This window comes from Schistocerca americana, chromosome 1 (genome assembly GCF_021461395.2).
Source record: "Schistocerca americana isolate TAMUIC-IGC-003095 chromosome 1, iqSchAmer2.1, whole genome shotgun sequence".
Taxonomy (NCBI): Eukaryota; Metazoa; Arthropoda; class Insecta; order Orthoptera; family Acrididae; genus Schistocerca; species Schistocerca americana.
This window is the reverse complement of record NC_060119.1, coordinates 1,136,578,121-1,136,596,617: the sequence shown is the minus strand read 5'-3', so window position 1 is coordinate 1,136,596,617 and position 18,497 is coordinate 1,136,578,121. Positions and strand designations below refer to the sequence as shown.

At 45.1% G+C, this 18,497-nt stretch overlaps 1 pseudogene; it reads left to right on the top strand.

The window, feature by feature from the left end:
* The first annotated feature begins 1,530 nt into the window (after nucleotides 1–1,530).
* On the top strand, nucleotides 1,531–1,648 carry LOC124561005 (annotated as a pseudogene).
* The last annotated feature ends 16,849 nt before the right edge of the window (nucleotides 1,649–18,497 follow it).

Genomic DNA, 18,497 nt, shown 5'->3' with positions numbered 1-18,497 from the left:
CCTTCAATCGAGCGCACTGCATCTGGAGTTGCTTGCAAGAAGTCCTCTTTGGCGCCGTGATAGGCTCGAATCCTGCATTCATTGACAATGAGGTGAACAGTCTGGTATGGAGCCCCGCAGTCACAGGCTGGATCAGGCAGCTTCTTCCACTCAAAGAGAGCATCCCTGCATCGGCCATGCCCGGTACGGATTCTGTTGAGAGTAGTCCAGGTCTTCCGTGGTAGGTCGAATCCACTTGGAAGTTTAGCACTTGAGAAGATGTTATGCAGGTGCACATCTGTCACTGCTTCCCACTGACCTTTCCATTCTTCAAGAGGTTTGAAATCCTTAGCAACCGTGTCAGCAGCATCGTACAGAGTTGGATGGCGTGATTTCAGTCTCTTACGATTTAAAAGTGGCAGGTCGCTATGCACGGGTAGGTTAGAATTCCTGGAGATCTTGTGGAATTCTCTCATAAGGGCAGTACATCTGCGTAGATCAGGAGGCATTATACCGGTTAACAGTGGAAGCCAATAAACTGGAGTAGATCTGATTGCGACAGATGTTATGCGCATTGTCGTATTCAGCTGGGTATCAACAAGCCTTGTATGATGACTGTTCTTCCAAACAGGTGCACAGTACTCAGCACTTGAGCAGAGCAAGCCCAGAGCTGAAAATCGCAGGGTGGTTGCTGAATATCCCCAGGTAGTTCCGCGTAGCTTATGGAGGATGTTGTCTCGAGTCCTCAACTTTTGAGCTAAGTTAAGACGTTGCTCACGTCCGTAGGTTTAACCTTAAAATACCCAACACATGCCTCCTGGGTGGTGCTAATTGAACAACAGTGATTACAGACAGCCAGACTATCCATAGGATCTCCCGGCAATGACATATCAACTAAATAGCCTAAATAGCAGAAACAGTTATCTTTTTTTTTTTTGAGACAATGAAAAGACGTACAAAAGAATCTATTTGGGGATTGTGATCGTTCGTACTCTGAACTGTATTTTAGATTTTTAATACAAAAGAAAAATCAAAATGGCCCCACTAATTATGGTTTGATCAAGGGCCTGCAAGTCTGAAGTACGCAGACTGCATTCAGTGTAGCCCCTCAGCACTTACCTGTAATCAAAAATGGATAACATCAGTCAATCCTATATTAAATTTATGGGAGAATATATCTAACCGCAGTGAAATAAGATTAAACTTAACGCTATGGTGCTAACTCGAACTTTGAGTGAATTAACTTTTTTTTTTATACTCCGTATTGCTCTGCAAAAAATAGTAAATATTAACAAATTTCATACATTGTAGGTATAACCTCTCAATAAAAGTGTTTACTTTTCGGGGGTCAAAGGTAGAAGTTAATAGGTTTTATACTCCTACACCTGGCAATTCTGTCGGAACTTAAAAGTCCTCTGAACGTTGTATGAATTTTAAAGACTTTGTATCTTTTTTTTTAATAAGATAATTTTTTCAGTAACAGGTCTGCAAGTATTAATACAAAAATTTAGATTTGTTATTTTATGTTTTTACGGGTATAATAGATAATATGGCAACGGCCTTGCCGCAGTGGCTACACCGGTTCCCGTGAGATCACCGAAGTTAAGAGCTGTCGGGCGTGGTCAGCACTTCGATGGGTGACCATCCAGGCTGCCATGCGCTGTTGCCATTTCTCGGGGTGCACTCAGCCTCGTGATGTCAATTGAGGAGCTACTCGACCGAATAGTAGCGGCTTCGGTCAAGAATACCATCATAACGGCCGGGAGAGCGGTGTGCTGACCCCACGCCCCGCCTATCCGCATCCACGGCGATCGGATGGTCCCGGTAGGGCACTCATGGCCTGACGACGGAGTGCTATGATAAATAATAGAAGCCGACCTCGGGGAAGATCAGTTTGGATTTCGTAGAAATGTTGGAACACGTGAGGCAATACTGACCCTACGACTTATCTTAGAAAATAGATTAAGGAAAGGCAAACCTACGTTTCTAGCATTTGTAGACTTAGAGAAAGCTTTTGACAATGTTGACTGGAATACTCTCTTTCAAATTCTGAAGGTGGCAGGGGTAAAATACAGGTAGCGAAAGGCTATTTACAATTTGTACAGAATGCAGATGGCAGTTATAAGAGTCAAGGGTCATGAAAGGGAGGCAGTGGCTGGGAAGGGAGTGAGACAGGGTTGTAGCTATCCCCGATGTTATTCAATCTGTTTATTGAGCAATCAGTAAAGGAAACAAAAGAAAAATTGGGAGTTGGAATTAAAATCCATGGAGAAGAAATAAAAACGTTGAGGTTCGCCGATGACATTGTAATTCTGTCAGAGACAGCAAAGGAGCTGGAAGAGCAGCTGAACGAAATGGAAAGGAGGATATAAGATGAACATCAACAAAAGCAAAACGAGAATAATGGAATGTAGTCGAATTAAATCGGGTGAAGGTGCGGGAATTAAATTAGGAAATGAGACGCTTAAAGTATAAATGAGTTTTGCTATTTGGGGAGCAATATAACTGATGATGGTCGCAGTAGAGAGGATATACACTCCTGGAAATGGAAAAAAGAACACATTGACACCGGTGTGTCAGACCCACCATACTTGCTCCGGACACTGCGAGAGGGCTGTACAAGCAATGATCACACGCACGGCACAGCGGACACACCAGGAACCGCGGTGTTGGCCGTCGAATGGCGCTAGCTGCGCAGCATTTGTGTACCGCCGCCGTCAGTGTCAGCCAGTTTGCCGTGGCATACGGAGCTCCATCGCAGTCTTTAACACTGGTAGCATGCCGCGACAGCGTGGACGTGAACCGTATGTGCAGTTGACGGACTTTGAGCGAGGGCGTATAGTGGGCATGCGGGAGGCCGGGTGGACGTACCGCCGAATTGCTCAACACGTGGGGCGTGAGGTCTCCACAGTACATCGATGTTGTCGCCAGTGGTCGGCGGAAGGTGCACGTGCCTGTCGACCTGGGACCGGACCGCAGCGACGCACGGATGCACGCCAAGACCGTAGGATCCTACGCAGTGCCGTAGGGGACCGCACCGCCACTTCCCAGCAAATTAGGGACACTGTTGCTCCTGGGGTATCGGCGAGGACCATTCGCAACCGTCTCCATGAAGCTGCGCTACGGTCCCGCACACCGTTAGGCCGTCTTCCGCTCACGCCCCAACATCGTGCAGCCCGCCTCCAGTGGTGTCGCGACAGGCGTGAATGGAGGGACGAATGGAGACGTGTCGTCTTCAGCGATGAGAGTCGCTTCTGCCTTGGTGCCAATGATGGTCGTATGCGTGTTTGGCGCCGTGCAGGTGAGTGCCACAATCAGGACTGCATACGACCGAGGCACACAGGGCCAACACCCGGCATCATGGTGTGGGGAGCGATCTCCTACACTGGCCGTACACCACTGGTGATCGTCGAGTGGACACTGAATAGTACACGGTACATCCAAACCGTCATCGAACCCATCGTTCTAACATTCCTAGGCCGGCAAGGGAACTTGCTGTTCCAACAGGACAATGCACGTCCGCATGTATCCCGTGCCACCCAACGTGCTCTAGAAGGTGTAAGTCAACTACCCTGGCCAGCAAGATCTCCGGATCTGTCCCCCATTGAGCATGTTTGGGACTGGATGAAGCGTCGTCTCACGCGGTCTGCACGTCCAGCACGAACGCTGGTCCAACTGAGGCGCCAGGTGGAAATGGCATGGCAAGCCGTTCCACAGGACTACATCCAGCATCTCTACGATCGTCTCCATGGGAGAATAGCAGCCTGCATTGCTGCGAAAGGTGGATATACACTGTACTAGTGCCGACATTGTGCATGCTCTGTTGCCTGTGTCTATGTGCCTGTGGTTCTGTCAGTGTGATCATGTGATGTATCTGACCCCAGGAATGTGTCAATAAAGTTTCCCCTTCCTGGGACAATGAATTCACGGTGTTCTTATTTCAATTTCCAGGAGTGTACAATGTAGACTGGTAATGGCAAGCAAAGCGTTCCTGAAGCAGAGAAATTTGTTAACATCGAGTATTGATTTAAGTGCCAGGAAGTCGTTTCTGAAAGTATTTGTATGGGGTGTAGCCATGTATGGAAGTGAAACGTGGACGATAAATAGTTTAGACAAGAAGAGAATAAAAGCTTTCGAAATGTGGTGCTACAGAAGAATGCTGAAGATTAGATGGGTAGATCACATAACTAATGATGAAGTATTGAATAGGATTGGAGAGAAGAGGAATTTGTGGCACAACTTGACTAGAAGATAGGATCGGTCGGTAGGGCATATTCTGAGGCATCAAGGGATTACCAATTTAGTATTGGAGGGCAGCGTGGAGGGTAAAAATCGTCGAGGGGAACCAAGAGGTGAATACACTAAACAGATTCAGAAGGATGTAGGTAGCAGTAGGTACTGGGAGATGAAGAAGGTTGTACAGGATAGAATAGACTGGAGGTGTGCATCAAACCGTACGCAGCTCGTGGTCGTGCGGTAGCGTTCTCGCTTCCCACGCTCAGGTTCCCGGGTTCGATTCCCAGTAGGGTCAGGGATTTTTTCTGCCTCGTGATGACTGGGTGTTGTGTGATGTCCTTAGGTTAGTTAGGTTTAAGTAGTTCTAAGTTCTAGGGGACTGATGACCATAGATGTTTAGTCCCATAGTGCTCAGAGCCTTTTTTTTTTTTTTTTTTTTTTTTTTTCATCAAACCAATCTCTGGACTGAAGACCACAACAACAACAACAAAAACAACGTAATAGATAAAGGGTGAAAAACTGGTAGACTGGAAAAAAACTAAGTTTTTAGTGTAGTTGGAATAAAAATGTGGTCATTAATGTTAACACTATATATCGTAAACGGACTCGTTGCACATTATTTCGATAAAAGAATCGTTCAAGTGCTGAGATTCGTGATCCTGCCGAGCACAGCACCAGTGCGCACGGGTACAGTACATAACTCAGCCGGGCTGTAGGCGCCACTCTTGGTGTTTCGCTGGAGGCTGCGCTGGAGTTTCCCGCACTCGAGTGTCGGGCTTCCGACACGCCCGACCCGCCCCCACTCGAGCCGGTGTTTGGCACGCCGTGCAGGTTGCAAATCAATGCGGCCGCCGCGTCCATTACCGCCGGCTGCCGCGAGCGGACCGCTGAACCGAACCGTCAGTCTGCACGCCGAGCTGGAGCGGCGGTCGGGTGGGTGAACGACCGTGCCGTAGTGCCACTGTGCGCTCTTCATCACGACAATACTGGCCGCAAATGACGGCACACTCCACCCGCACTGTCGCCGTAATGAAGCTAATTGGAAGATGTCTATCTCTGCATATTCATAACGCGGGCATTACGCGCAGCGAATTTTGCAGCCGACAACTCGGAATACATCCATACCAATGCGATAGCGGAGGGGCGGTAATCTGCGAGATGGGATTCGGATCACGGGTCGCCCGCTGCGTGTGTTATGACGCACACGTAACGCAAAGTGATCGGTCCGTGTTTCGACTTCTCATTACTCCGAGCGCAATCGTTTTTGTATTTCTGATGTTATCACCTGACGCCCTCGCTGCCTGTGAGTGAGCGAGCGAATGAGTTTGTAACCGTAAATATAAAGTTCGGTTTACACGACATGACAGAGTTGCTAAGCTAGTCTCTTAAATGTCTACGTATCGACATCATTGGACGCGCTCAGTATCTACATTTTTCTAGGTATCGAAGCACCATATTCGTCTCTGAAATGAAAATTGCGGCAGATAACAATGTAGTTCAAATGTTTGTGAATTCCTAAGGGATCAAACTGCTAAGGTCATCGGTTCCTGAGCTTACACACTACTTAATCTAACTTAATCTAACTTAGGCGAAGAACACACATACACCCAAGCCCGAAGGAGGACTCTAACCTCCGGCGGGAGAGACCGCGCAATCCGTGACATGGCGCCTCAAACCGCACCGCTATTTCGCGCGGCGTTCGTCACTTCGAAATCACTACAAAAGAAAAAGAAAATCGTATGGTAATCCGTGACTGGGTGAAAAATAGTCAGCCCGGGTTGTTAGCGAAGAAATTTTGTTAGGTTACTCACCGAAAAGTGACATCAGAACAATTGACGGATTTTAAAGAGTTCAGGATGCTATAAGGCAAGAACACACACGAAAGTGTGAAGCGTTATCGTCGGAATTTAAACTGGAGATACACACAACATACATGAAATTTGGTCATTGATGGTCATGGTCGGAGACCGTGGCTGTTATATAAAATAAATTGTTGATGGTGTACAGCAGCCAGGATTCAGGTTACTTTGTTCAGAAAGTACCATTATCGGTTTCGAATGTTTTTACAAGTCGTCATCAGACGGTTTTTTCGAACTTTCATCAATACATATTTTACATCGGTTTCTTGTGAATTGCCCTAGGATAAACAATAATTCACAAATTACAAATATATAACGAAAATGGTTGCAGTGCATATTTATGTTGTAATGCAACTTTCGTGAAATGTCCACCTGGCGCATTTGTATTAGCAAGAAAACTACAAAGTCCAGACTTCTATTCCTCGTCCCTATAGTATTAATATAGCGTTCCAAAGTGCACACTTAATTTTTTTTCAGGTGTTCAATGTGACACCGATTTGGGACTTTTCTTATCTCAGACCTGCGGACATAAAGCTTTTCGTGTCGTACTAGTACACATCAAATTTTCTGTTTCCATCGCAAGCTCCACACCTGAATATTTTCGTTGGTTCCGTATTTGTATAGCTGTGCTTTTAATGAAGACAGTGTCTTCACGATGACTTTATGTTGACCTAAGAGCATCTACAGAAGTTTTCAAATACAGATCTTTATTAATGACCCACAAGGACCATTCTCATTACCTTCGTCTTTCTTCGATTTACTCTCAATCCATACTCCGTGCTCATTAGACTATTCATTCCGTTCATCAGATCATGTAATTCTTCTTCACTTTCACTCAGGATAGCAATGTCATCAGCGAATCGTACCATTGATATCCTTTCATCTTGAATTTTAATTCCACTCCTGAACCCCTCTTTTATTTCTATCATTGCTTCCTCGATGTACAGATTGAAGAGTAGGGGCGAAAGGCTACATCCTTGTCTTACACCCTTTTTAATACGAGCACTTCGTTCTTAGTCGTCCACTCTTATTATTCCCTCTTGGCTGTTGTACATTTTGTATATGACCCGTCTCTCCCTGTAGCTTACCATACTTTTCTCAGAATTTTGAACATCTTGCACCGCTTTATATTGTCGAACGCTTTTTCCAAGTCGATAAATCCTATGAACCTGTCTTGATTTTACTTTAGTCTTGCTTCCATTATTAGCCGTAACGTCAGAATTGCCTCTCTCGTACCTTTACTTTTCCTAAAGCCAAACTGATCGTCACCTAGCGCATTCTCAATTTTCTTTTCCATTCTGCTGTATATTATTCTCGTAAGCAGCTTCGATGCATGAGCTGTTAAGCTGATTGTGCGATAATTCTCGCATTTGTCAGCTCTTGCCGTCTTCGGAATTGTGTGGATGATGCTTTTTCGAAAGTCAGATGGTATGTCGCCAGACTCATATATTCTACACACCAACGTGAATAGTCGTTTTGTTGCCACTTCCCCCAATGATTTTAGAAATTCTGATGGAATGTTATCTATCCCTTCTGCCTTATTTGACCGTAAGTCCTCCAAAGCTCTTTTAAATTCCGATTCTAATACTGGATCCCCTATCTCTTCTAAATCGACTCCTGTTTCTTCCTCTATCACGTCAGACAAATCTTCACCCTCATAGAGGCTTTCAATGTATGCTTTCCACTTATCCACTCTCTCCTCTGCATTTAAAAGTGAAATTCCCGTTGCACTCTTAATGTTATGACCCTTGTTTTTAATGTCACGGAAGGTTGTTGGGCTTCCTGTATGCTGAGTCTGTGCCTCCGATAATCATTTCTGTTTCGATGTCTTTACATTTTTCGTGCAGTCATTTCGTCTTACCTTCTCTGCACTTCCTATTTACTTCATTCATTAGCAGCTCGTATTTCTGAGTTTCCCGGAACATTTTTGTACTTCCTCCTTTCATCGATCAGTTGAAATATTTCTTTTGTTACCCATGGTTTCTTCGCAGTTACCTTCTTTGTACCTATGTTTTCCTTTCCTACGTCTGCGATGGTCCTTTTTAGAGACGTCCATTCCTCTTCAACTATACTGCCTACTGTGCTAGTCCTTATTGCTGTACCTATAGCCTTAGGGAACTTCAACCCTATCTCGTCATTCCGTAGTACTTCCATATCCTTCTTCTTTGCGTATTGATTCTTCGTGACTAATGTCTTCAACTTCAGCCTACTCTTCATCACTACCATATTGTGATCTGTTTTTGTATCTCCTCCTGGGTACGCCTTACAATCCAGTATCTGATTTCGGAATCTCTGTCTGTCCATGATGTAATCTAACTGAAATCTTCCCGTATTACCCGACTTTTTCCAAGTATACCTCCTCCTCTTGAACAGAGTATTCGCTATTAATAGTTGAAATTTTTTACAGAGCTCAATTAGTCTTTCTCCTGTCTCATTCCTTGTCCCAAGCTCATATTCTCCTGTAAGCGTTTCTTCTTGTCCTTCACCTACAACTGCATTCCAGTCTCCCATGACTATTAGATTTTCATCTCCCGTTACGTACTGTATTACCCTTTCAATACGGTCATATACTTTCTCTATCTCTTCATCTTCAGCTTACGACGTCGGCATGCATACCTGAAATATCGTTGTCGGTGTTGGTTTGGTGTCGATTCTGATAGGAACAATCCTATCACTGAACTGTTCACAGCAACACACTCTCCGCTTTACCTTCCTATTCATAACGAATCTTACTCCTGTTATACTATTTTCTGCTGCTGTTGATATTACCCAATATTCATCTGACCAGAAATCCTTGTCTTCTTTCCACTTCACTGACGCCCACTATATCTACATTGAGCCTTTGCATTTCCCTTTTCAGATTTTCTAGTTTCCCTACCACGCCCCGATTTGTAGAAAGTTATCCTTCCCTTGATTATTCAGTCCTTTTCTTGTGGTAACCTCCTCCTTGGCAGTCCCTTCCCGTAGATCCGAATGAGGGATTATTCAAATGGTTCAAATAGCTCTGTGCGCTATGGGACTTAACATCTGAGGTCATCAGTCACCTAGAACGTAGAATTACTTAAACCTAACTAACCAAAGGACATCACACACATCCACGCCCGAGGCAGGATTCGAACCTGCGGCAGTAGCGGTCGCGCGGTTTCAGACTGAAGCGTCTAGAACCGCTCGGCCACAGCGGCCGGCGAGGGACTATTCCGTAATCTTTTGCCAATGGAGAGCTCATCATGACACTTCTTCAATTACAAGACACATGTCTTGTGGATAGACGTTACGTGTCTTGAATTCGATGGTTTCCATTGCCTTCTGTATCCTCATGCCGTTGATCGTGAAGTGATTACTCTTATGCTGGGATTCATGCTTTATTTCTAGTTATAAAACGTATGATCATTACGGTGTAACATCAGAATTACAATTTGATTTCATTGGATCGTGTTGTGAACTAATTTGTATATGGTTCTCCAGTACGTGGCGAAACCAGAGATGCACTGAGCAGTTCCATTACACGCTGCATATGCTCCTTCACACAGACTGCTTAGGAAGTTAACATGCGAGATGCAGTAATGCATCAAATTGTATAGTCGTCACGTTTAACACCCAGTAGGTTGGCCGGAATACAATTGCACCCCCCCCCCCCCACCTTCCTTACCTTCGCTCCCCCACAACAATGTCCCAATGAGGTACACAAATCGAGGAACAGTGTGAAAGCCGCACACACAGCATCCGTTGTGGCTCGCGGCGTCACCGATGCCTCCCTGATAAAAAAATGTAGGGGTGGCTGGAATTGGACGCGCGCGCTACGGCACGCAGTACCAGGGATCAATGAGGGGAAACTCGTGTGGCGGTTCAGGTCGCCAAGAGTAGACTATCATGGTCTGATGGCGGTACTGTGTGCCTGGTTGTTAGTGGAGTGGGTAACTCTTCCAGCTAACAGCAGCACGTTCTGCACGCACTGTGCGATAAATCTTGTGGAGTGCTCCCCGAAATTGTCATCTTTCAGATCGCCGATACCTTTTTCCTCGACCTTATATTCGACTTCGATTTACATAAAAATTACTGGAACATCGGCAACTAGGAGGATAATTGCTACGTTGTTTTCGGGATTATTTCGAGTGGCATGGTCACTGTGTAGCTGAGCTCTAAAGAGTATCATTTTACGCAGTTGTATTTTTTCTGGCATCAAGTTAGCCTTCCACTATGCTATCTGTACGTATTATAAATTAAAAGTCCCTCACCCCTTTTTCTGCCGTTTGCGAAGCCTAATCTCAGGAACTACTTCAGGCATTTTCATATGGTTTTCACTATGATTCACAAGGAAGATACAGAGATCAACCTTCTAAGGGATGTATGCATCACACTTCACAAAATTGACATTGCCCACATTCAAGAAATGTTCAGAAGAAACTATTAACTTGCACCTTCAACACCGAATGAAAAATGGCTTGCCGGCCGCGGTGGCCGTGCGGTTCTAGGCGCTGCAGTTCGGAACCGCGGGACTGCTACGGTCGCAGGTTCGAATCCTGCCTCGGGCATGGATGTGTGTGATGTCCTTAGGTTAGTTAGGTTTAAGTAATTCTAAGTTCTAGGGGACTGATGACCTAAGATGTTAAGTCACATAGTGCTCAGAGCCATTTCAACCATTTGAAAAATGGCGCGTCAAAGTGATCACGGAGGTTGGCACCATGAAGATCGAAGGCGAACTCCTTTGGCGTCACAAACCGTGCGCGAAGTTCAGCTAACTATCCACTCTTAAAGAATGCATATAGAATCTTATTGATGTAAGTGAGTGATGAGAACTGATGGAACGTAATGGCGTACAACTGAATGCGAGAACGTCTGTCATGGAGCTTGCCGTGGAAGTGGAATCCTATAAGGAGTAGCCGCAGATAGTGATATAACATGTTTCGTAGGCACGGAAAAGACAAACATCCAGACGCTGAATTTGTCCCGAGGTTCCAGTTGGTCTCAATTGCAATGTCACACACTTCTCAGGTGGGGTAGATTGCTCTGAAGTGTGATATTTTTTTTTTTTATATGCCGACACGGAATCAAAGAAAAACCAAGTTATTTTGAACAGCTATTGGCCAAAATCAGTGCTCATAGCTGTAGTTCTCTTACGCCCATTTTCACATCATGCTTACTGTGACGTAAATGTTCTCTACTGCAGTTGCAAGAATCGTTGGGGGCAGAGCACCGCCGGCTTATCGCAGTACAATTAATAACTTTCCAGTCAGTTTACCATCCAGATTTACAGCTGGCATAATTGTACATAAATCTGTTAAGGCATTGATGTTAGTTGATCTTGATAGGACACTTTCGGTACCGCTAATTTCCAGGTCTCCTTTCATATGGCTTTGTTCTTCAAACCTCCATTCGTCTAAATTGAAAACAACTTCCTTACTGAACGACAGGATACATTTGTTTATCTCATCTACGAGGGTCACTCCAAAAGAAATGCACACTATTTTTGTAAAAATACAGTATTCATTCTGCATGTGTGAAAGTTTTACACTGTGTAGATACATCCTTCCCTCTTGTTTTCAAACATAGTTCAACCTGTTCCCGTGAGTGCCGGCGTCAAAGCATGTCTTCAAGATGGCTGCTACACTTGCTGCCATAGAATTCCTGTGCTGTGAAAACGAGACAGTGGGAAAGGTCCACAAGAGGTTGAAAAAGGTGTATGGAGATGCCGCTGTCGATTGCAGTACAGTTAGTCGGTGGGCAAGCAGGTTAGGTGATGAAAGCGGGCACGGCATATTAAGCATTGATCTCGCAGCGGCATGCCCCGTACTGCACACCGCCAAGTGGAACCACCATAAATTCTGATGCATATGTGACGACACTGAAGAAACTTGAAGCTCGACTGAGTCGTTTTCGACCACGTCGGCAGAAGCAGAATGTTTTGCTGTTGCACGACAATGCACGGCCATTTGTTAGTCAAAAAACCATGGAAGCGATCACAAAACTCGGATGGACAACACTGAAATACCCGCCTTACAACCCCAACCTGGCTCCATGTGATTATCATCTCTTTCGGAAACTGAAAGACTCTCTTCGTGGAACAAGGTTTGAAGATGTTGACTCTCTTGTGCATGCTGCCAAACAGTGGCTCCAACAGGTTGGTCCAGAATTTTACCGTGCGGGTATACAGGCGATGGTTCCAAGATGGCGTAAGGCAGTTGAGAGGGATGGAAATTATGTGGAGAAAATATTGTTCTTAATGGATGTATCTACACACTGGAAAACTTTCAAACATGTAGAATAAAAGATGGATTTAAAAAAAAAAAGTAGTGTGCATTTCTTTCGGAGTGACCCTCGTATAAATTCTGAGGCGATTCCGCAGTTTGCTGTGCATTGTCAAGTTGAGCTTCGTTTGAAATTTCTTTATCTTACGCCTTCCCATTCTGTATTACTATTTGAAGTTGTGTGACCCTCCATCGCTTCCCTTGAAGTCACTGTACTCTATTGTGCGCAATTTGATGTTCTCAATGTAGCAGCTCACTTTCGTGCACAACCTGCAAACCGTGTCGAGCCCCCTTGAAACGCGCGAACACCAATTTTTGTAACTAGTGCTACTTATCCTCCCTTAAATATCCGTAATTTTTCTTATACACTGAACAGTCAAATTCCTGCGAACTTATTCGAAATCTGTTCGTATCTTTTTTTACATACTGTGAATGATCTTCCACGTACGTAATCATGTTTAGTACCCGCTCCTTAGACAACGATTGTCCTTTACTACGTTTCACTGGAGACGGGATTTGTGGCTCCCTGCCCGACAAGGATAATGAACCACAACGGCTCGACAACTGTTTCAGTATCAGTTTCACTTGTTAAGCTCTATCGTCAACATTGTACTCCCCATGTACATTGTCCCCACAGCCAAGAGTATACGACACCACACATTCCACTGACTCATCTTGCAGAAAAGCCAGTATTTCATCTGCCACTCCGCGTAATTCCTTGTGAGACGCCCTACTAAACCCGCAGGACAGGACAGGCAGTTTAAGTTGCGGAAAGGGGCCAAAATAAGCGGCTGTCAGTTACACTCGAACATACAACTTTATTCATTTGACCAAACATTACAAGAACCAAGAATTTTTTTTAAAAGAAGCATTAATTTTGGAAATTAATAACCGGCTGAATACGCCATACAATCCATGCCTTAAGGGGAAGACCGCTTTAAATTAAAATCGGCTGAAAGGCAATAACTTAAAACTCAAACCAAAATCAGAAATTTAAAAGGCAGAAGGCCTTATCTTAAATCAATTCTTTCAATTAGGCTGAAGGCCCAAACAATCTCACACCTTAAGAGCAAAACAACCTTAATTTAAAAATCGGCTAGAAGCCATACAAATGTAAAAACAGTACACCCAACGGCGCCCAGAAGTGTCCGAGGGTCGGCCTGGAATTCAAACACTAACACTCACTTAGGTGAGACAGGCAGTCGGCCCAACCATCCTCGATCCGACGACAACCCAACCGACAGACAGTCAATGGACCCATCGACAAGATAACTTCCGCTCCACCCGACTAGCATACAACAGGGACTTCAATGGGACAACGTAAAAGTATTGGCGCCCACAACCATTGAGCTGTCAAACTACACACCATGCTGGACGGCGACAACACGATGAGGAAAACACACCTCCTGAATTTACATCAACGGCCAGGGCAGGTAACCGGAACGTTAACGGCCACAAGGCAGAAGATTCTACTGTTGCACTTCAATTCAAAATAACCAAGTACAGTTAAACTCCACCTGAGGGTGGCTAAAATTTGCCAACTTGAAGAGACACGTTGTGACTCGCGGGAATGTCCCAACAGGCGACAACGAAATCCAAACGACACAATGTGAACAGTCGTGACTTGCTGATAGATTAAGTCAAAACCCAACTTTCGTGTCCAGGACTGGTGAGCAACGGCCCTCGTAGCAATGGGAACAGCACCACACACTCCGACCGCTCTTGGACGCCGCAAGGACCACGGCCAAACTACACGCCGCGGAGATTTGCTCGCTGCTCCACGCCAACCGACCAACTGGTCGCGCTCAGGCGGAAACTACACTCCTGGAAATTGAAATAAGAACACCGTGAATTCATTGTCCCAGGAAGGGGATACTTTATTGACACATTCCTGGGGTCAGATACATCACATGATCACACTGACAGAACCACAGGCACATAGACACAGGCAACAGAGCATGCACAATGTCGGCACTAGTACAGTGTATATCCACCTTTCGCAGCAATGAAGGCTGCTATTCTCCCATGGAGACGATCGTAGAGATGCTGGATGTAGTCCTGTGGAACGGCTTGCCATGCCATTTCCACCTGGCGCCTCAGTTGGACCAGCGTTCGTGCTGGACGTGCAGACCGCGTGAGACGACGCTTCATCCAGTCCCAAACATGCTCAATGGGGGACAGATCCAGAGATCTTGCTGGCCAGGGTAGTTGACTTACACCTTCTAGAGCACGTTGGGTGGCACGGGATACATGCGGACGTGCATTGTCCTGTTGGAACAGCAAGTTCCCTTGCCGGTCTAGGAATGTTAGAACGATGGGTTCGATGACGGTTTGGATGTACCGTGCACTATTCAGTGTCCTCTCGACGATCACCAGTGGTGTACGGCCAGTGTAGGAGATCGCTCCCCACACCATGATGCCGGGTGTTGGCCCTGTGTGCCTCGGTCGTATGCAGTCCTGATTGTGGCGCTCACCTGCACGGCGCCAAACACGCATTCGACCATAATTGGCACCAAGGCAGAAGCGACTCTCATCGCTGAAGACGACACGTCTCCATTCGTCCCTCCATTCACGCCTGTCGCGACACCACTGGAGGCGGGCTGCACGATGTTGGGGCGTGAGCGGAAGACGGCCTAAGGGTGTGCGGGACCGTAGCCCAGCTTCATGGAGACGGTTGCGAATGGTCCTCGCCGATACCCCAGGAGCAACAGTGTCCCTAATTTGCTGGGAAGTGGCGGTGCGGTCCCCTACGGCACTGCGTAGGATCCTACGGTCTTGGCGTGCATCCGTGCGTCGCTGCGGTCCGGTCCCAGGTCGACGGGCACGTGCACCTTCCGCCGACCACTGGCGACAACATCGATGTACTGTGGAGACCTCACGCCCCACGTGTTGAGCAATTCGGCGGTACGTCCACCCGGCCTCCCGCATGCCCACTATACGCCCTCGCTCAAAGTCCGTCAACTGCACATACGGTTCACGTCCACGCTGTCGCGGCATGCTACCAGTGTTAAAGACTGCGATGGAGCTCCGTATGCCACGGCAAACTGGCTGACACTGACGGCGGCGGTGCACAAATGCTGCGCAGCTAGCGCCATTCGACGGCCAACACCGCGGTTCCTGGTGTGTCCGCTGTGCCGTGCGTGTGATCATTGCTTGTACAGCCCTCTTGCAGTGTCCGGAGCAAGTATGGTGGGTCTGACACACCGGTGTCAATGTGTTCTTTTTTCCATTTCCTGGAGTGTATAAGCTCCAGGCCAAAGATAGTACAAGGTGCTAATGTCGATGCACACCGCTGCTGCCACTCGCGGAGAGAGAGGATACAAGCATAATCGCGATAATTGCGGGAGACTAAACACAGAATAGCAACCAAGGTTTAATTCAACGCATAATATGAGCCAGCCACGACTCATCTTGCGTTCGTTTCTGACGAAATCTCAACTTCTCTCCTCTGTCATAGATATAATGCAATGTTTGCTTTGCTTATCGTTGCCATATCTGTGCTTTGCATCAACACGAACACTACTAGCACTGTAGCACCATTGTGAGGTACTCGTCGACCAAGCAGTTCGACTACACTCCGTAGCCTCGTGCTGTCCCCACCATCGGATACCTCCATTTCCCCCCCCCCCCCCTTGCTATCAGCAGCCAATAATGTGGTTGTATGGTAGACAATATGCGGGGCGCCGAATGCCGTAAACATCATTGGCCTCTTGCGACCTGGCACTCAACGCGTTCCTTATTAGTTCCGTCTGTGCGAAACCCAGGAGGGGTCCCGTGGGGTGGGGGTCGCCAGTTTATTATAACTTTCACAATTATAGTTGCGACCTTAAGTAATTTTCAAGTGGTTAAGCTGCAATTCAGTATCTATGCTAAAGTTGGACGTTGCGCTGACAATAATCATATGTGTTTCACGGTACATCCATAAAAAGTCTCGACAATAGACCAAAATTACTCACGTCTGAAAACAGAGCTGTTACAAACATTTAAAAAATGAATAATAAGGTTGCAAGCATCTACGGTTCATGTCTGCTTTTGTCACCCACACCATCTAAATAAAAGATAAAATACATCACCTCTTTACGAGAAAACTCATGGAAACAAGCAGGTAAATGCAGCACTCAAGTCTACCAGTATGTAACAGACGGAATTAAATCTCTTGAAACCAGAGTTGTGGTTTCTCCAAGTGTCAGTAACGTACACAGTCTTGTTAATGACAAGCAGGAACCAGCTCCAACGTATTTACATAATTTGCTAAGACTAGTCAGTATTTAAGATCCACGCAGGCGTCTTTTTACAAAACCTTTGGTAGCACAGACAAATATACTCCTAGATACTAAGCTTAAGGTAACGAGGAATATAAAAAACTTATTAAGATTGGTAAAAAAAAGACAAAACAGACTTAAATTACAAAATATATTAAGAGACTACATATTCGTGAGGATGCGTGCAATATCGTGACAGTGCTAAAAATTTTGTCGTATTACAAGGTATTCTGGAGGATGTCTTAATGTCACGTATTGTATTACTGAAGGACTGGGACGTATAGTATGGGGCTCATGAATGCGTTATGCCATCAAGAACCTATGAATTGCAAATACGTTCATAAATGTTAAATCTAAAAATACACCGACTGTATTAAATATGATAAAAAAACAGCGTTCTCACATCAGAATAATAAGTGGAACACTTCATGATCATGAATAGACATATAATGCCATAGTATTTTGGTATATCTGCTTATGCTCTCGCATTCTAAGTAATGAAATGACATAGAAATAAAAGCAGCATGGGAAAGACGATAAAGGACGAGGTGATGACGACAATTACGTAGAGTATTCAACTACTAATCTTTAAAAAAAACCGATAGAAGACTGAATTTAAGTTGGCCATAAATATTCTATTAAATCAGGCTATTTGTTCTTTTGACTTATCTTCTGGATGAGTCTTGAGATCGACATAAAATTCCATTTCTTTCAAAATATTCTTGGATTTGCCCTTCTGGGCTGTTGTTTATTCTCTTCGAGATCAGTATTGAATGTGGAAGGGTTGCTATCCTTTTGCCTTATACGTTCTTTAAACTTGGTACTTAAGGAATACTTCGAACGTGTGCCACAGTGAATCTTACAAATGATTCGTCAGGAACAATCACGTGCGTCTGTGACGCGCGCAGTACGATATGTATGCTAAACTGATTGCGATAAAGTTAGAGGCAAATACATCTAGCAGAGAAATTTCTGGTTCCAGTCGAACGCAAGCTATGTGTTTTATCTCATTAACGCAAATAAAAAAAGTATCAGCTCTGTTCTGTGGTAACCTCAAAACACAGCATGAAAAGCTGATTGAAATATTTAGCGGAAAAACGACCATTTGTTATTAAATTAGGTCATGTGTTTTAACATATGAGGAGTTACGACACGTGCGCTCCGAATGCAGGGAAAGTCGATAATTGTGTGTCAAGTTGCGGTTTGTTACCGCTGTTGCAGAGATTAAACACGCCACGCAGACGTTACATTTATGAAACAAAAATACTGCAAACGTCGGCAGTGTAATATTAGAAAGAAAGATCGCCTTCGTATTGGTAGTAATATATTTCATTTCCATGTTCAGTTCGTAATTTACAGCCAGTCGGACAAACTATGAAAAGGGGAGGGGGATTAACAGCGAGAGCTCTTTGTGTAATTAACCTGATCGTCAACTGGCGCAAACTTATCACGAATCTCTAACTTTCAAACTTTAATGAAAGAGGATTGTTTGAATAAAACAGTTCTTGGAACAAACTTTTGCTGATTTATTGAGCTAAGTCCACAGTGCACTTCCGTAGCCTTCTCGATTTCTTTATTCACTAAACCTGAAATTAATACTTCCTTCATTTCGGGCTGGAGTCTGCCATGGCTCGAATTGTTTTATAGCGCGTTAAGCAGATTACATTAAGAGTCTACGGTCACAGTAACATTAAATTTGGGAGGTGACAAAATTTTGTCTGTAAACAGTGGTGCACAGCTTCTCGGAGCCACCAAAAGCTGCTGTAAGGTGTATGTATTTACTGACAACGACTTTGGTCAGTAGGGATACCATTACATCAGGTTAAAGAAACATACCCTGGCGTCAAGTACGTAATTGATTACTATTAGCTGTAGCCTACCTCACTTATACATGCGTGAATTGAAAATGAAATGGC